A 15,094-nucleotide genomic window follows, 5' to 3' on the forward strand; every position below is an offset into this window, starting at 1 on the left:
TTCCAACTTGGTCAGGTTTAAGAGTGCCAAGTGGGTCCTGAAAACTGACACCCAGAACAGTGGCTTGTGAGTTTTGTTTCCCAGGGAAAAAGCCTGTACAATGGTTCAGGGGCCTGCGGCCTTAAATTGCCGGGTGCCTCCCGGAATTCGGCCTCTCGCAGGATGCCTCCCAGACACAAGGTGGCAACAGTGCCAACTTGGTCTGGTTTAAGAGTGCCAAGTGGGTCCTGAAAACTGACACCCAGAACAGTGGCTTGTGAGTTTTGTTTCCCAGGGAAAAAGCCTGTACAATGGTTCAGGCTCCTGCGGCCTTAAATTGCCAGGTGCCTCCTGGAATTGCGCCTCTCGCAGGATGCCTCCCAGACGCAAGCAACACCAGTGCCAACTTGGTCTGGTTTGAGAGTGTCAAGTGGGTCCTGAAAACTGACAGCCAGAACAGTGGCTTGTGAGTTTTGTTTCCCAGGGAAAAAGCCTGTACAATGGTTCAGGGGCCTGAGGCCTTAAATTGCCGGGTGCCTCCTGGAATTCGGACTCTCACAGGGTGCCTCCCAGGCGCAACATGACACCAGTGCCAACTTGGTCTGGTTTGAGAGCGCCAGGTGGCTCCTGCAAACTGACACCCAGAACAGTGGCTTATGAGTTTTGTTTCCCAGGGAAAAAGCCTGTACAATGGTTCAGGGGCCTGAGGCCTTAAATTGCCGGGTGCCTCCTAGAATTCGGCCTCTCGCAGGATGCTTCCCAGACACAAGGTGGCACCAGTGCCAACTTGGTCTGGTTTAAGAGTGCCAAGTGGGTCCTGAAAACTGACACCCAGAACAGTGGCTTGTGAGTTTTGTTTCCCAGGGAAAAAGCCTGTACAATGGTTCAGGGTCCTGCGGCCTTAAATTGCCAGGTGCCTCCTGGAATTGCGCCTCTCGCAGGATGCCTCCCAGACGCAATGTGGCACTAGTGCCAAATTGGTCTGCTTTGAGAGTGTCAAGTGGGTCCTGCAAACTGACACCCAGAACAGTGGCTTGTGAGTTTTGTTTCCCAGGGAAAAAGCCTGTACAATGGTTCAGGGGCCTGAGGCCTTAAATTGCCGGGTGACTCCTGGAATTCCGCCTCTCGCAGGATGCCTCCCAGACGCAAGGTGGCACCAGTTCCAACTTGGTCTGGTTTAAGAGTGCCAAGTGGGTCCTGAAAACTGACACCCAGAACAGTGGCTTGTGAGTTTTGTTTCCCAGGGAAAAAGCCTGTACAATGGTTCAGGGTCCTGCGGCCTGAAATTGCAGGGTGCCTCCTTTAATTGCGCCTCACGCAGGATGCCTCCAAGACGCAAGGTGGAACCGGTGCCAACTTGGTCTGGTTTGAGAGTGTCAAGTGGCTCCTGCAAACTGACACCCAGAACAGTGGCTTGTGAGTTTTGTTTCCCAGGGAAAAAGCCTGTAAATTGGTTTAGGTTAATGCCGCCTTTAATAGCCGGGTGCCGCCTGGAGATCCGCCTCTCGCAGGATGCCTCCCAGACGCAAGGTGGCACCAGTGCCAACTTGGTCTGCTTTGAGAGTGTCAAGTGGGTCCTTAAAACTGACACCCAGAACAGTGGCTTGTGAGTTTTGTTTCCCAGGGAAAAAGCCTGTACAATGGTTCAGGGTCCTGCGGCCTTAAATTGCCAGGTGCCTCCTGGAATTCCGCCTCTTGCAGGATGCCTCCCAGACGCAAGGTGGCACCAGTGCCAACTTTATCTGGTTTGAGAGTGCCAAGTGTGTCCTGCAAACGGACACCCAGAACAGTGGCTTGTGAGTTTTGTTTCCCAGGGAAAAAGCCTGTACAATGGTTCAGGGTCCTGCGGCCTTAAATTACCGGATGCCTCCTGGAATTCCGCATCTCGCCAGGTGTTTCCCCGACGCTAAGCAACACCAGTGCCAACTTGGTCTGGTTTAAGAGTGCCAAGTGGGTCCTGAAAACTGACACCCAGAACAGTGGCTCGTGAGTTTTGTTTCCCAGGGAAAAAGCCTGTACAATGGTTCAGGGTCCTGCGGACTTAAATTGCCGGGTGCCTCCCGGAGATCCGCCTCTCGCAGGATGCCTCCCAGACACAAGGTGGCACCGGTACAAACTTTGCCTGGTTTAAGAGTGCCAAGTGGGTCCTGAAAACTGACACCCAGAACAGTGGCTTGTGAGTTTTGTTTCCCAGGGAAAAAGCCTGTACAATGGTTCAGGGTCCTGCGGTCTTAAATTGCCGGGTGCCTCCTGGAGATCCGCCTCTCACAGGATGCCTCCCAGACGCAACATGACACCACTGCCAACTTGGTCTGGTTTGAGAGTGTCAAGTGGGTCCTGAAAACTGACACCCAGAACAGTGGCTTGTGAGTTTTGTTTCCCAGGGAAAAAGCCTGTACAATGGTTCAGGGTCCTGCGGACTTAAATTGCCGGGTGCCTCCTGGAGATCCGCCTCTCGCAGGATGCCTCCCAGACGCAAGGTGGCACCAGTGCCAACTTGGTCTGGTTTGAGAGTGCCAAGTGTGTCCTGCCAGCTGACACCCAGAACAGTAGCTTGTGAGTTTTGTTTCCCGGGGAAAAAGCCTGTACAATGGTTCAGGGTCCTTTCGGCCTTAAATTGCCGGGTGACTCCTGGAATTCCGCATCACACCAGATGTTTCCCAGACGCTAAGCAAAACCAGTACCAACTTGGTCTGGTTTAAGAGTGCCAAGTGGGTCCTGAAAACTGACACCCAGAACAGTGGCTTGTGAGTTTTGTTTCCCAGGGAAAAAGCCTGTACAATGGTTCAGGGGCCTGAGGCCTTAAATTGCCGGGTGACTCCTGGAATTGCGCCTCTCACAGGATGCCTCCCAGACGCAAGGTGGCACCAGTGACAACTTGGTCTTCTTTGAGAGTACCGTTTTTCTCCTGAAAACTGACACCCAGAACAGTGGCTTGTGAGTTTTGTTTCCCAGGGAAAAAGCCTGTACAATGGTTTAGGTTGATGCCGCCTTTAATAACCGGGTGCCACCTGGAGATCAGCCTCTCACAGGATGCCTCCCAGACGCAAGGTGGCACCAGTGCCAACTTGGTCTGCTTTGAGAGTGTCAAGTGGGTCCTGAAAACTGACACCCAGAACAGTGGCTTGTGAGTTTTGTTTCCCAGGGAAAAAGCCTGTACAATGATTCAGGGTCCTGTGGCCTTAAATTTCCGGGTGCCTCCTGGAATTCCGCATCTCGCCAGATGTTTCCGAGACGCTAAGCAACACCAGTGCCAACTTGGTCTGGTTTAAGAGTGCCAAGTGGGTCCTGAAAACTGACACCCAGAACAGTGGCTTGTGAGTTTTGTTTCCCAGAGAAAAAGCCTGTACAATGGTTCAGGGGCCTGCGGCCTTAAATTGCCAGGTGCCTCCTGGAATTCGGCGTCTTGCTGGATGCCTCCCAGACGCAAAATGACACCATTTCCAACTTGGTCTGGTTTGAGAGTGCCAAGTGGGTCCTGAAAACTGACACCCAGAACAGTGGCTTGTGAGTTTTGTTTCCCAGGGAAAAAGCCTGTACAATGGTTCAGGGTCCTGCGGCCTTAAATTGCTGGGTGCCTCCTAGAATTCGGCCTCTCGCAGGATGCCTCTCAGACGCAAGGTGGCACCAGTTCCAACTTGGTCAGGTTTAAGAGTGCCAAGTGGGTCCTGAAAACGGACACCCAGAACAGTGGCTTGTGAGTTTTGTTTCCCAGGGAAAAAGCCTGTACAATGGTTCAGGGGCCTGCGGCCTTAAATTGCCGGGTGCCTCCCGGAATTCGGCCTCTCGCAGGATGCCTCCCAGACACAAGGTGGCACCAGTGCCAACTTGGTCTGGTTTAAGAGTGCCAAGTGGGTCCTGAAAACTGACACCCAGAACAGTGGCTTGTGAGTTTTGTTTCCCAGGGAAAAAGCCTGTACAATGGTTCAGGCTCCTGCGGCCTTAAATTGCCAGGTGCCTCCTGGAATTGCGCCTCTCGCAGGATGCCTCCCAGACGCAAGGTGGCACCAGTGCCAACTTGGTCTGGTTTGAGAGTGTCAAGTGGGTCCTGAAAACTGACACCCAGAACAGTGGCTTGTGAGTTTTGTTTCCCAGGGAAAAAGCCTGTACAATGGTTCAGGGGCCTGCGGCCTTAAATTGCCGGGTGCCTCCTGGAATTCGGACTCTCACAGGGTGCCTCCCAGGCGCAACATGACACCAGTGCCAACTTGGTCTGGTTTGAGAGTGCCAGGTGGCTCCTGCAAACTGACACCCAGAACAGTGGCTTATGAGTTTTGTTTCCCAGGGAAAAAGCCTGTACAATGGTTCAGGGGCTTGAAGCCTTAAATTGCCGGGTGCCTCCTAGAATTCGGCCTCTCGCAGGATGCCTCCCAGACACAAGGTGGATCCAGTGCCAACTTGGTCTGGTTTAAGAGTGGCAAGTGGGTCCTGAAAACTGACACCCAGAACAGTGGCTTGTGAGTTTTGTTTCCCAGGGAAAAAGCCTGTACAATGGTTCAGGGTCCTGCGGCCTTAAATTGCCAGGTGCCTCCGGGAATTGCGCCTCTTGCAGGATGCATCCCAGACGCAAGGTGGCACTAGTGCCAAATTGGTCTGCTTTGAGAGTGTCAAGTGGGTCCTGAAAACTGACACCCAGAACAGTGACTTGTGAGTTTTGTTTCCCAGGGAAAAAGCCTGTACAATGGTTCAGGGGCCTGAGGCCTTAAATTGCCGGGTGACTCCTGGAATTGCGCCTCTCGCAGGATGCCTCCCAGACGCAAGGTGGCACCAGTTCCAACTTGGTCTGGTTTAAGAGTGCCAAGTGGGTCCTGAAAACTGACACCCAGAACAGTGGCTTGTGAGTTTTGTTTCCCAGGGAAAAAGCCTGTAAATTGGTTTAGGTTAATGCCGCCTGTAATAGCCGGGTGCCGCCTGGAGATCCGCCTCTCGCAGGATGGCTTTCAGACACAAGGTGGCACCAGTGCCAACTTGGTCTGGTTTGAGAGTGCCAGGTGTCTCCTGCAAACTGACACCCAGAACAGTGGCTTGTGAGTTTTGTTTCCCAGGGAAAAAGCCTGTACAATGGTTCAGGGTCCTGCGGCCTTAAATTGCCGGGTGCCTCCTGGAATTCCGCCTCTTGCAGGATGCCTCCCAGACGCAAGGTGGCACCAGTGCCAACTTGGTCTGTTTTGAGAGTGTAAGGTGGGTCCTGAAAACTGACACCCAGAACAGTGGCTTGTGAGTTTTGTTTCCCAGGGAAAAAGCCTGTACAATGGTTCAAGGTCCTGCGGCCTTAAATTGCCGGATGCCTCGTGGAATTCCGCATCTCGCCAGGTGTTTCCCAGACGCTAAGCAACACCAGTGCCAACTTGGTCTGGTTTAAGAGTGCCAAGTGGGTCCTGAAAACTGACACCCAGAACAGTGGCTTGTGAGTTTTGTTTCCCAGGGAAAAAGCCTGTACAGTGGTTCAGGTTCCTGCGGCCTTAAATTGCCGGGTGCCTCCTGGAATTCGGCGTCTTGCAAGATGCCTCCTAGACGCAAGGTGGCACCAGTGCCAACTTGGTCTTGTTTGAGAGTGCCAAGTGGGTCCTGCAAATTGACACCCAGAACAGTGGCTTCTGAATTTTGTTTTCCAGGGAAAAAGCCTGTAGAATGGTTTTCGGTACTGCGCCCTTAAATTGCCGGGTGACTCCTGGAATTCCGCCTCTCGCAGGATGCCTCCCAGACGCAAGGTGGCACCAGTGCCAACTTGGTCTGGTTTGAGAGTGCCAAGTGGGTCCTGCAAACTGACACCCAGAACAGTGGCTTGTGAGTTTTGTTTCCCAGGGAAAATGCCTGTACAATGGTTCAGGATCCTGCGGCCTTAAATTGCCGGGTGCCTCCTGGAATTCCGCCTCTTGCAGGATGCCTCCCAGACGCAAGGTGGCACCAGTGCCAACTTTGTCCGGTTTGAGAGTGCCAAGTGGGTCCTGCAAACTGTCACCAAGAACCGTGCCTTGTGAGTTTTGTTTCCCAGGGAAAAAGCCTGTACAATGGTTCAGGGTCCTGCGGCCTTAAATTGCCGGGTGCCTCCTGGAATTCCGCATCTCGCCAGGTGTTTCCCAGACACTAAGCAACACCAGTGCCAACTTAGTCTGGCTTAAGAGTGCCAAGTGGGTCCTGAAAACTGACACCCAGAACAGTGGCTTGTGAGTTTTGTTTCCCAGGGAAAAAGCCTGTACAATGGTTCAGGGTCCTGCGGCCTTAAATTGCCGGGTGCCACCTGGAATTGCGCCTCTCGCAGGATGCCTCCCAGACGCAAGGTGGCACCAGTGCCAACTTGGTCTGGTTTGAGAGTGCCAAGTGTGTCCTGAAAACGGACACCCAGAACAGTGGCTTGTGAGTTTTCTTTCCCAGGGAAAAAGACTGTAAAATGGTTCAGGGTCCTGCAACCTTAAATTGCCGGGTGCCTCCTAGAGATCCGCCTCTCACAGGATGCCTCTCAGGCGCAACATGACACCAGTGCCAACTTGGTCTGGTTTGAGAGTGCCAGGTGGCTCCTGCAAACTGACACCCAGAACAGTGGCTTGTGAGTTTTGTTTCCCAGGGAAAAAGCCTGTACAATGGTACAGGGTCCTGCGGCCTTAAATTGCCGGGTGCCTCCTTGAATTGCGCCTCTCGCAGGATGCCTCCAAGACGCAAGGTGGCACCAGTGCCAACTTGATCTGGTTTGGAAGTGCCAGGTGGCTCCTGCAAACTGACACCCAGAACAGTGGCTTGTGAGTTTTGTTTCCCAGGGAAAAAGCCTGTACAATGGTTTATGTTAATGCCTCCTTTAAAAGCCGGGTGCCACCTGGAGATCCGCCTCTCGCAGGATGGCTCCCAGACGCAAGGTGGCACCAGTGCCAACTTGGACTGCTTTGAGAGTGTCAAGTGGGTCCTGAAAACTGACACCCAGAACAGTGGCTTGTGAGTTTTGTTTCCCAGGGAAAAAGCCTGTACAATGGTTCAGGGGCCTGAGGCCTTAAATTGCCGGGTGCCTCCTGAAATTCGGTCTCTCACAGGGTGCCTCCCAGGCGCAACATGACACCAGTGCCAACTTGGTCTGGTTTGAGAGTGCCAGGTGGCTCCTGCAAACTGACACCCAGAACAGTGGCTTGTGAGTTTTGTTTCCCAGGGAAAAAGCCTGTACAATGGTTCAGGGTCCTGCGGCCTGAACTTGCAGGGTGCCTCCTTTAATTGCGCCTCACGCAGGATGCCTCCAAGACGCAAGGTGGCACCGGTGCCAACTTGGTCTGGTTTGAGAGTGCCAGGTGGCTCCTGCAAACTGACACCCAGAACAGTGGCTTGTGAGTTTTGTTTCCCAGGGAAAAAGCCTGTAAATTGGTTTAGGTTAATGCCGCCTTTAATAGCCGGGTGCCGCCTGGAGATCCGCCTCTCGCAGGATGCCTCCCAGACGCAAGGTGGCACCAGTGCCAACATGGTCTGGTTTGAGAGTGTCAAGTGGGTCCTGAAAACTGACACCCAGAACAGTGGCTTGTGAGTTTTGTTTCCCAGGGAAAAAGCCTGTACAATGGTTCAGGGGTCTGAGGCCTTAAATTGCCGGGTGCCTCCTGGAGATCCGCCTCTCACAGGATGCCTTCCAGGCGCAACATGACACCAGTGCCTATGTGGTCTGGTTTAAGAGTGCCAAGTGGGTCCTGAAAACTGACACCCAGAACAGTGGCTTGTGAGTTTTGTTTCCCAGGGAAAAAGCCTGTACAATGGTTCAGGGTCCTGAGGCCTTAAATTGCCGGGTGCCTCCCGGAATTCGGCCTCTCGCAGGATGCCTACCTGACACAAGGTGGCACCAGTGCCAACTTGGTCTGGTTTAAGAGTGCCAAGTGGGTCCTGAAAACTGACACCCAGAACAGTGGCTTGTGAGTTTTGTTTCCCAGGGAAAAAGCCTGTACAATGGTTCAGGGTCCTGCGGCCTTAAATTGCCAGGTGCCTCCTGGAATTGCGCCTCTCGCAGGATGCCTCCCAGACGCAAGGTGGCACCAGTGCCAACTTGGTCTGGTTTGAGAGTGCCACGTGGCTCCTACAAACTGACACCCAGAACAGTGGCTTGTGAATTTTGTTTCCCAGGGAAAAAGCCTGTACAATGGTTCAGGGGCCTGAGGCCTTAAATTGCCGGGTGCCTCCTGGAATTCCGCCTCTCGCAGGATGCCTCCCAGACGCAAGGTGGCACCAGTTCCAACTTGGTCTGGTTTAAGAGTGCCAAGTGGGTCCTTAAAACAGACACCCAGAACAGTGGCTTGTGAGTTTTGTTTCCCAGGGAAAAAGCCTGTACAATGGTTCAGGGTCCTGCGGCCTTAAATATCCGGGTGCCACCTGGAATTGCGCCTCTCGCAGGATGCCTCCCAGACGCAAGGTGGCACCAGTGCCAACTTGGTCTGGTTTGAGAGTGCCAAGTGTGTCCTGAAAACGGACACCCAGAACAGTGGCTTGTGAGTTTTCTTTCCCAGGGAAAAAGACTGTAAAATGGTTCAGGGTCCTGCAACCTTAAATTGCCAGGTGCCTCCTAGAGATCCGCCTCTCACAGGATGCCTCTCAGGCGCAACATGACACCAGTGCCAACTTGGTCTGGTTTGAGAGTGCCAGGTGGCTCCTGCAAACTGACACCCAGAACAGTGGCTTGTGAGTTTTGTTTCCCAGGGAAAAAGCCTGTACAATGGTACAGGGTCCTGCGGCCTTAAATTGCCGGGTGCCTCCTTGAATTGCGCCTCTCGCAGGATGCCTCCAAGACGCAAGGTGGCACCAGTGCCAACTTGATCTGGTTTGAGAGTGCCAGGTGGCTCCTGCAAACTGACACCCAGAACAGTGGCTTGTGAGTTTTGTTTCCCAGGGAAAAAGCCTGTACAATGGTTTATGTTAATGCCTCCTTTAAAAGCCGGGTGCCACCTGGAGATCCGCCTCTCGCAGGATGCCTCCCAGACGCAATGTGGCACTAGTGCCAACTTGGTCTGCTTTGAGAGTGTCAAGTGGGTCCTGAAAACTGACACCCAGAACAGTGGCTTGTGAGTTTTGTTTCCCAGGGAAAAAGCCTGTACAATGGTTCAGGGAAATGCGGCCTTAAATTGCCGGGTGCCTCCTGGAGAACGGCCTCTCGCACGCTGCCTCCCAGGTTCAACATGACACCAGTGCGAACTTGGTCGGGTTTGAGAGTGCCAGGAGGCTCCTGCAAACTGACACCCAGAACAGTGGCTTGTGAGTTTTGTTTCCCAGGGAAAAAGCCTGTAAAATGGTTTAGGTTAATGCCGCCTCTACTAGCCGGGTGCCACCTAGAGATCCGCCTCTCGCAAGATGCCTCCCAGACGCAAGGTGGCACCAGTGCCAACTTGGTCTGGTTTGAGAGTGTCAAGTGGGTCCTGAAAACTGACACCCAGAACAGTGGCTTGTGAGTTTTGTTTCCCAGGGAAAAAGCCTGTACAATGGTTCAGGGGCCTGCGGCCTTAAATTGTCGGGTGCCTCCTGGAATTCGGCGTCTTGCAAGATGCCTCCCAGACGCAAGGTGGCACCAGTGCCAACTTGGCCTTGTTTGAGAGTGCCAAGTGGGTCCTGCAAACTGACACCCAGAACAGTGGCTTCTGAATTTTGTTTTCCAGGGAAAAAGCCTGTACAATGGTTCAGGGTCCTGCGGCCTTAAATTGCCGGGTGCCTCCTTGAATTGCGCCTCTCGCAGGATGCCTCCCAGACGCAAGGTGGCACCAGTGCCAACTTGGTCTGCTTTGAGAGCGTCAAGTGGGTCCTGAAAACTGACACCCAGAACAGTGGCTTGTGAGTTTTGTTTCCCAGGGAAAAAGCCTGTACAATGGTTCAGGGTCCTGCGGACTTAAATTGCCAGGTGCCTCCCGGAGATCCGCCTCTCGCAGGATGCCTCCCAGACACAAGGTGGCACCAGTACAAACTTTGCCTGGTTTAAGAGTACCAAGTGGGTCCTGCAAACTGACACCCAGAACAGTGGCTTGTGAGTTTTGTTTCCCAGGGAAAAAGCCTGTACAATGGTTCAGGGTCCTGCGGTCTTAAATTGCCGGGTGCCTCCTGGAGATCCGCCTCTCACAGGATGCCTCCCAGACGCAAGGTGGCACCAGTGCCAACTTGGTCTGGTTTGAGAGTGCCAAGTGTGTCCTGCCAGCTGACACCCAGAACAGTGGCTTGTGAGTTTTGTTTCCCAGGGAAAAAGCCTGTACAATGGTTCAGGGTCCTTTCGGCCTTAAATTGCCGGGTGACTCCTGGAATTCCGCATCACACCAGATGTTTCCCAGACGCTAATCAACACCAGTACCAACTTGGTCTGGTTTAAGAGTGCCAAGTGGGTCCTGCAAACTGACAAACAGAACAGTGGCTTGTGAGTTTTGTTTCCCAGGGAAAAACCCTGTCCTGTGGTTCAGGGGCCTGCGGCCTTAAATTGCCGCGTGCCTCCTGGAGATCCGCCTCTCACAGGATGCCTCCCAGACGCAAGCAACACCAGTGCCAACTTGGTCTGCTTTGAGAGTGCCGTTTGGCTCCTGAAAACTGACACCCAGAACAGTGGCTTGTGAGTTTTGTTTCCCAGGGAAAAAGCCTGTACAATGGTTCAGGGTCCTGAGGCCTTAAATTGCCGGGTGCCTCCTGGAATTCGGCCTCTCGCAGGATGCCTCCCAGACGCAAGTTGGCACCAGTGCCAACTTGGTCTGGTTTAAGAGTGCCAAGTGGGTCCTGAAAACTGACACCCAGAACAGTGGCTTGTGAGTTTTGTTTCCCAGGGAAAAAGCCTGTACAATGGTTCAGGGGCCTGAGGCCTTAAATTGCCGGGTGCCTCCTGGAATTCGGCCTCTCGCAGGATGCCTCCCAGACACAAGGTGGCACCAGTTCCAACTTGGTCTGGTTTAAGAGTGCCAAGTGGGTCCTGAAAACTGACACCCAGAACAGTGGCTTGTGAGTTTTGTTTCCCAGGGAAAAAGCCTGTACCATGGTTCAGGGTCCTGCGGCCTTAAATTGCCAGGTGCCTCCTGGAATTGCGCCTCTCGCAGGATGCCTCCCAGACGCAAGGTGGCACTAGTGCCAAATTGGTCTGGTTTGAGAGTGCCAGGTGGCTCCTGCAAACTGACACCCAGAACAGTGACTTGTGAGTTTTGTTTCCCAGGGAAAAAGCCTGTAAAATGGTTTAGGTTAATGCCGCCTTTAATAACCGGGTGCCACCTGGAGATGAGCCTCTCACAGGATGCCTCCCAGACGCAAGGTGGCACCAGTGCCAACTTGGTCTGCTTTGAGAGTGTCAAGTGGGTCCTGAAAACTGACACCCAGAACAGTGGCTTGTGAGTTTTGTTTCCCAGGGAAAAAGCCTGTACAATGATTCAGGGTCCTGTGGCCTTAAATTTCCGGGTGCCTCCTAAAATTCCGCATCTCGCCAGATGTTTCCCAGACGCTAAGCAACACCAGTGCCAACTTGGTCTGGTTTAAGAGTGCCAAGTGGGTCCTGCAAACTGACACCCAGAACAGTGGCTTGTGAGTTTTGTTTCCCAGGGAAAAAGCCTGTACAATGGTTCAGGGGCCTGAGGCCTTAAATTGCCGGGTGCCTCCTGGAATTCGGACTCTCACAGGGTGCCTCCCAGGCGCAACATGACACCAGTGCCAACTTGGTCTGGTTTGAGAGTGCCAAGTGGGTCCTGCAAACTGACACCCAGAACAGTGGCTTGTGAGTTTTGTTTCCCAGGGAAAAAGCCTGTACAATTGTTCAGGGTCCTGCGGCCTTAAATTGCCGGGTGACTCCTGGAATTCCGCCTCTCGCAGGATGCCTCCCAGACGCAAGGTGGCACCAGTGCCAACTTGGTCTTGTTTGAGACTGCCAAGTGGGTCCTGCAAACTGACACCCAGAACAGTGGCTTCTGAATTTTGTTTCCCAGGGAAAAAGCCTGTACAATGGTTCAGGGTCCTGCGGCCTTAAATTGCCGGGTGCCTCCTGGAATTGTGCCTCTCGCAGGATGCCTCCCAGACGCAAGGTGGCACCAGTGCCAACATGGTCTGGTTTGAGAGTGCCAAGTGGGTCCTGAAAACTGACACCCAGAACAGTGGCTTGTGAGTTTTGTTTCCCAGGGAAAAAGCCTGTACAATGGTTCAGGGTCCTGCGGCCTTAAATTGCTGGGTGCCTCCTGGAAATGCGCCTCTCGCAGGATGCCTCCCAGACGCAAGGTGGCACCAGTGCCAACTTAGTCTGGTTTAAGAGTGTCAAGTGTGTCCTGAAAACTGACACCCAGAACAGTGGCTTGTGAGTTTTGTTTCCCAGGGAAAAAGCCTGTACAATGGTTCAGGGGCCTGAGGCCTTAAATTGCCGGGTGCCTCCTGGAATTCGGACTCTCACAGGGTGCCTCCCAGGCGCAACATGACACCAGTGCCAACTTGGTCTGGTTTGAGAGTGCCAGGTGGCTCCTGCAAACTGACACCCAGAACAGTGGCTTATGAGTTTTGTTTCCCAGGGAAAAAGCCTGTACAATGGTTCAGGGGCCTGAGGCCTTAAATTGCCGGGTGCCTCCTAGAATTCGGCCTCTCGCAGGATGCCTCCCAGACACAAGGTGGCACCAGTGCCAACTTGGTCTGGTTTAAGAGTGCCAAGTGGGTCCTGAAAACTGACACCCAGAACAGTGGCTTGTGAGTTTTGTTTCCCAGGGAAAAAGCCTGTACAATGGTTCAGGGTCCTGCGGCCTTAAATTGCAGGTGCCTCCTGGAATTGCGCCTCTCGCAGGATGCCTCCCAGACGCAATGTGGCACTACTGCCAAATTGGTCTGCTTTGAGAGTGTCAAGTGGGTCCTGAAAACTGACACCCAGAACAGTGGCTTGTGAGTTTTGTTTCCCAGGGAAAAAGCCTGTACAATGGTTCAGGGGCCTGAGGCCTTAAATTGCCGGGTGACTCCTGGAATTCCGCCTCTCGCAGGATGCCTCCCAGACGCAAGGTGGCACCAGTTCCAACTTGGTCTGCTTTGAGAGTGTCAAGTGGGTCCTGAAAACTGACACCCAGAACAGTGGCTTGTGAGTTTTGTTTCCCAGGGAAAAAGCCTGTACAATGGTTCAGGGTCCAGCGGCCTGAAATTGCAGGGTGCCTCCTTTAATTGCGCCTCACGCAGGATGCCTCCAAGACGCAAGGTGGCACCGGTGCCAACTTGGTCTGGTTTGAGAGTGCCAGGTGGCTCCTGCAAACTGACACCCAGAACAGTGGCTTGTGAGTTTTGTTTCCCAGGGAAAAAGCCTGTAAATTGGTTTAGGTTAATGCCGCCTTTAATAGCCGGGTGCCGCCTGGAGATCCGCCTCTCGCAGGATGCCTCCCAGACGCAAGGTGGCACCAGTGCCAACTTGGTCTGGTTTGAGAGTGTCAAGTGGGTCCTGAAAACTGACACCCAGAACAGTGGCTTGTGAGTTTTGTTTCCCAGGGAAAAAGCCTGTACGATGGTTCAGGGGCCTGAGGCCTTAAATTGCCGGGTGCCTCCTGGAGATCCGCCTCTCACAGGATGCCTCCCAGGCGCAACATGACACCAGTGCCAACGTGGTCTGGTTTAAGAGTGCCAAGTGGGTCCTGAAAACTGACACCCAGAACAGTGGCTCGTGAGTTTTGTTTCCCAGGGAAAAAGCCTGTACAATGGTTTAGGGTCCTGAGGCCTTAAATTGCCAGGTGCCTCCTGGAATTGCGCCTCTCGCAGGATGCCTCCCAGACGCAAGGTGGCACCAGTGCCAACTTGGTCTGCTTTGAGAGTGTCAAGTGGGTCCTGAAAACTGACACCCAGAACAGTGGCTTGTGAGTTTTGTTTCCCAGGGAAAAAGCCTCTACAATGGTTCAGGGAAATGCGGCCTTAAATTGCCGGGTGCCTCCTGGAGATCGGCCTCTCGCACGCTGCCTCCCAGGTTCAAGATGACACCAGTGCGAACTTGGTCGGGTTTGAGAGTGCCAGGAGGCTCCTGCAAACTGACACCCAGAACAGTGGCTTGTGAGTTTTGTTTCCCAGGGAAAAAGCCTGTAAAATGGTTTAGGTTAATGCCGCCTTTAATAGTCGGGTGCCACCTAGAGATCCGCCTCTCGCAAGATGCCTCCCAGACGCAAGGTGGCACCAGTGCCAACTTGGTCTGGTTTGAGAGTGTCAAGTGGGTCCTGAAAACTGACACCCAGAACAGTGGCTTGTGAGTTTTGTTTCCCAGGGAAAAAGCCTGTACAATGGTTCAGGGGCCTGCGGCCTTAAATTGTCGGGTGCCTCCTGGAATTCGGCGTCTTGCAAGATGCCTCCCAGACGCAAGGTGGCACCAGTGCCAACTTGGCCTTGTTTGAGAGTGCCAAGTGGGTCCTGCAAACTGACACCCAGAACAGTGGCTTCTGAATTTTGTTTTCCAGGGAAAAAGCCTGTACAATGGTTCAGGGGCCTGCGGCCTTAAATTGCCAGGTGCCTCCTGGAATTCGGCCTCTCGCAGGATGCCTCCCAGACGCAAGGTGGCATCAGTTCCAACTTGGTCTGGTTTAAGAGTGCCAAGTGGGTCCTGAAAACTGACACCCAGAACAGTGGCTTCTGAGTTTTGTTTCCCAGGGAAAAAGCCTGTACAATGGTTCAGGGGCCTGAGGCCTTAAATTGCCGGGTGCCTCCCGGAATTCGGCCTCTCGTAGGATGCCTCCCAGACACAAGGTGGCACCAGTTCCAACTTGGTCTGGTTTAAGAGTGCCAAGTGGGTCCTGAAAACTGACACCCAGAACAGTGGCTTGTGAGTTTTGTTTCCCAGGAAAAAGCCTGTACCATGGTTCAGGGTCCTGCGGCCTTAAATTGCCAGGTGCCTCCTGGAATTGCGCCTCTCGCAGGATGCCTCCTAGACGCAAGGTGGCACTAGTGCCAAATTGGTCTGGTTTGAGAGTGCCAGGTGGCTCCTGCAAACTGACACCCAGAACAGTGACTTGTGAGTTTTGTTTCCCAGGGAAAAAGCCTGTAAAATGGTTTAGGTTAATGCCGCCTTTAATAACCGGGTGCCACCTGGAGATCAGCCTCTCACAGGATGCCTCCCAGACGCAAGGTGGCACCAGTGCCAACTTGGTCTGCTTTGAGAGTGCCAAGTGGGTCCTGAAAACTGACACCCAGAACAGTGGCTTGTGAGTTTTGTTTCCCAGGG

The sequence above is a fragment of the Fringilla coelebs genome (assembly GCF_963513975.1).
Source record: "Fringilla coelebs genome assembly, chromosome: 26".
Lineage (NCBI taxonomy): Eukaryota > Metazoa > Chordata > Aves > Passeriformes > Fringillidae > Fringilla > Fringilla coelebs.